Source organism: Capsicum annuum, chromosome 5 (assembly GCF_002878395.1).
Source record: "Capsicum annuum cultivar UCD-10X-F1 chromosome 5, UCD10Xv1.1, whole genome shotgun sequence".
NCBI classification, from domain to species: Eukaryota; Viridiplantae; Streptophyta; class Magnoliopsida; order Solanales; family Solanaceae; genus Capsicum; species Capsicum annuum.
Window position 1 is genome coordinate 184,636,830 of NC_061115.1, and position 5,088 is coordinate 184,641,917.

The following is a 5,088-nucleotide window of genomic DNA, read 5'->3' on the forward strand; positions in this document are numbered from 1 at the left end:
TATAAACAAAAATAAGATTCTTATATCTTTACTTCAAAAGATGACATAATTTAATATAGTAACATAGTATTTCCTAAATTACAAATCACAATTTCTAATACTTAAATTTTTTCTCCTTTAAATTATAACTTAAAGGAAATTGAATGGAGAAATAAAATCAAGGAAATTAAAAGATGTCGCAGGTTATTCAAGTCCAAAAGTCCATGTTAAATGAATATCTCTTTCTCCGGACGAATATGAAGCGCATGGATACAAGTTATGCCTTGAAATGAAAGACAATTTCAAATCCACTTTATCTACGAACAAGAAAGCTATAAGTAATGTAACTATGGATCCCATGGAGAGTTCAATCCTGACTCAGGATGAACGTTGATGAGGTTTTGAAGGAACTTCGTCCTAATCAACCAAAATTCAATCAAGGAAATAAATTAAGAATGATCAAGAAAATCATTTTTTTTTCATTTATTTGTCATTTATCTTTTTTTTTCATATTAAATAAATTTTTTCCTCATAAAGAAAAATAGTCGTAGGCATAATGGTTTCCTTCATAAAGAGAAAAAGTACTAGGTGTAACGATTATGTTTAGGTGAAGGGACAAAAAAAATACTAGGTGTAACAATTATGTTTGGATGAAGGGACCTAACTTTTTTTCCCATCAACTCATTATAAATGAATAACAATAAATATAAAAATCATGCATCATGAAATAGAATTATTCAAGAAACTTGACTGCCTCCACAAACATCTTGACATTCCGCTTTCTCTCTCAGAATATTTTTCGATGGGTAAGTCTTTTGTCTATATTACATTGCTTTATTTTTCTAAATTTTCAGTTGTTCTTCTACAGTATTATTTACGAAGAGACTTTATTTAATTTATATCTACAAATATAACGGAAGTTGTTTAGTATTACTACCTATCCTTTTATATTTTTTGTTTGATCATTTTATATATTGTCTAATTATTCTTTACTAAGGTCATGGAGGTTGGTTCGAAATTATAAAGAGGAACGAGAGTTGAACTTTGAGGTATTGATTTGGTTATAAACACAAACAGATGTGTTAAGGAGCAAGACTGACTATTGTTTCTGACACAAACTCTATAGATTTTGCGTGTAAATTATCTCAAAAAATAACACAACTAGTATTTTGGAACGAGGTGAATATTTTTTATTTAAATAAACTCAAAAGTTTTTCGAGAAACATGTAGTTTGTTTATAAATAGTGTGATTATGTTAGTTTCGTTCTTTTATTTTTCAACATTTTTTTTTATTCATGTTACAAAAAGATGACGCATTCTCTCACCTGAATTTAAAATAAGTCTTTTCAAATAATATCATGAAATATATTTTAACGACATATTTCTTAATGCATACAACACATTGAGGCATATTTTGGAGATATTTTTTATTCAATTAGTTTCATCCGTTGAATTTTGTAGCAATGCAAACATTATGAAAATTTTAAAGCTAATTTATTCTTTTGTATTGTAAGAAGGTTTAGTCACTTATTTCTGGGCAAAGGAATTCATTTTGTCTTTATCACTTTGCTTTTAATTTTTCTATCATTTCTTTCTTTACCTTCCTATAGTATTTGATTCACTAGCCACCTTAATACCCATATTATTTATCTGTTAAGTAATTTTTTAACATTAATTTATGAATTTCCTTAAATTTCTCATAATAGTACTTGATGGACTCCACAAATGATATTTTAAATTTGTAGATGAGGGTTTAATATCCATATAATTTATCTGTTAAGTATTTTTTTAACATCAATTTACGCGTTCCCTTAAATTCTCTGTTGATATTACTTGATGGACTCCATAAGTGATATTTTGAATTATAGATGATTTATGTATGTATATAATTGTATGATTTATCTATTTTTAACATTCAATATTTAGAAGACAAATTAGTTTGTAAATTGTCAGAATCTTCTATGACCGCGCGAAGCGCGGATAAATTCACTAGTAACCTATATGTTAAAGTTATAAGAGTAATGAAGAAAATAAAGATAAAAGTTAGAAGAGTTATAAGAAATTTATGTCCATATTCAACCCCCACTAACTATCATGTTTAAAGTCACAAATAAACGAAAATTAAAAGCTAAAAAATCAGTCATGTGCCAAATAATGACATAAATGTAAGAGCTAATTGGCAACAATTGTCAATCACTAAAGACAGTAAATTGTTGCAAGAACAAAAAGCTCCCATATTATTTGTCTTAAAGGGCCACAAATGGCAATTAACATACAATGCCATTAGTGGAAAAAACGACTGTTGCAATATAAAGTTACAAAAGGATGGAGTAATGGAATAGTTATAGGTAAAGTCATTATTTCAAAGTATTAAAATATAATAAAATTAATATTAAAATGCTAAAAAATCATCAATTCTCCATTCATTTTAATATTAATATGAGAGAGTAACACTAGTTGAAGAAAGAATACCATGCATAATGAAGATGTGCTCTGCATTGAACCCCCACTTAGTAAAATAATATTTTTTTACTTCAGAGTCATAGTGATGTCAAACTTGAACTATGACTGCTTAAGGAAAATAAAATATCACTGAATTATATATAATAATCAAGGAGTTGACATGAGCTTTACAATCAGCACGTTGCAACCTTGTGTTATTCCAGTTTCATAAATGTTTTTTACAATGAGCCTGAATCTCATAGGAAGCGGCCTACCTCCACACTCACATCGGTGAAATCTGTCGAGAGTGCTCCTGTAATTTTATCACTCCACTCATACAAGCTACTAATTTCATTAAGAGTTGTTTAAACCCAACCTCACAATCATTACAGGTAAGTGCACTCACACTATAAAAAGGGATACAAAATAGTGCATTTTTCACAAGAAGTCATCATGTGATTTGTTTTATTCATTGAACCTGGTTATAAGATCTCTAGTCCCCTAGTTGGATTTCCTCACATATGACTTAAGAATTTATATGCTTCAATCCCATCTTCCTCGATGTGCTCTAGACATTTTCTCTTGCTAAGGCCTTAGACAATGAATCAACAAGATTATCACAAGATTTGACATAATTAATATTAATGGTACCATTTGTCAAATATGATCTTACATTACTGTGTTTTCTCTTTATAGGTCTGGATTTACTATCGTAATAACGATTTTAAACTCTACCAATTGCAGCGGAGCTATCACAATGAATTAAAAAAATGAGGAATTGATTTTTCAGATAAGGTATTTGAAATAACAAATCTCTTAACCAATTCGCTTCCTTACTAGCTAAGGCTAAAGCAATTAGTTCAACCTCCATGGTAGAGTTAACAATAATAGTTTGCTTTTTATATTTTCAACAAATAGCACCACCACCCAAAGTAAAAATATAACCAATAGTAGATAAGAAATCACCTGATAAAGTATTTCAATCCGTATCACAAAAGCCTTCAAGTACAATAAAATATTTTTTTATAGAACAAACCACACTTTATTGTTCCAATTAAATTTGCGTTACTCTCGTTATAGCATGCCAATGTTCATTACCTGGCTTGCTAGTAAACCTACTAAGTACTCCTACTGCATATGTAATATCAGGGCTAGTGCAATCAGTTACATGTCTTAAACTTTCAATTATGCTAGCATATTCCTTTTGATTTATAACATCATTTTCACTTTCAATAGAAAACAAGTGAATACTAGAATCAAATGGAGTTACAACATGCTTGCAATCAGGAAAATTATATTTTCTCAAAATTTTCTCAACATAATGTGACTAGTCAAAGAAAATTTCATCACATGTTCAAGTAATTTTTATTCCTAGAATAAAATTTACCTCACCAAGATCTTTCATATCAAAATGAATTCTAAGAATGTTTTTAATCTCTCCAATAACATTCATGTTAAATCCAAAGATCAATAAATCATTAACATATAGGCAGATAGTAACATGCGAATTATTCCAAAACTTGTGATATATGCACTTATCACACTCATTTGTTTTAAAGTCATTATCAATCATAAAGGAATCAAACTTTTCATGCCATTGCTTTGGTGTCTGTTTCAAGCCATATAGGGATTTAATAAGTTTACACACTTTGCTTTCTTGTCCAGCTTCAACAAAACACTCTGGTTGTTCCATGCAAATCTCCTCATTTAGGTATCTATTTAAAAAGCAATTTTTACATCCACTTGATGAATTTGTAATTAAAAATTACAGTAATAACAATTATAAGTCTAATGAATGTAATTTTAGTTATCAGAAAAAAGTATCAAAAAATTCTAGGTCTTCTAGGTGCTTAAAATCTTTAGCCACTAGCCTAGCCTTATATTTATTAATCGATCGATTTTAAATTTTTACGTAAGACCTATTTACATTCTATTATTTTACAACTCGGTGGTAAATCAACTAGCTTCCAAGTTTTATTGAAAATTAGTGATTCCATTTCATCATTTATAGCCTTTTTTCAAAAAATAGCATCATGTGAAGACAAAACTTCTTTTAAACAGATAGCGTCATCTCCAACATTGAAAACGTAATAATCAGGACCAAAATATTTTTCTACTCTAACTGTTTTACTTCTTCTTAAATCAAAACCATCATTTTCTTTATTTCTCAAAATAGAAGCAGAAGAACTAGGTAGTGACAAAGTATTTTCTTGAATTCTTTGACCCCCACTATGTTTAGAATCAAAAGGAAATTTATTTTCATGAAGAATAGCATCACCAGATTCTATTATAATACTATCTTCAAGATTAAAAAAATTCATAGGCCGTACTATTTGGAGCATCACCAAGAAAAGAAGAAGTAACAAATTTTGTATCCAACTTAAAGATTTTATGATCCATTAACCTTACATAGGCTAAGCAACCCCAAACTCTTAGATATTCCAAATTTGACTTATGACTTTTCCACAACTCAAAGGTGTTAGTTTGGTCTTTTTATGAGGCACACTATTCAACACATAACAAATAGTCAAAAAATCTTTACCCCAAAAATCTGAAGGTACAATAGATTCAATTAACATGACATTAGTCAACTCAATCAAAGTTCTATTCTTCTTTTTTGCTATACCGTTAGATGCAGGAGAATAAAGGGGAGTAGTTTTATGAATT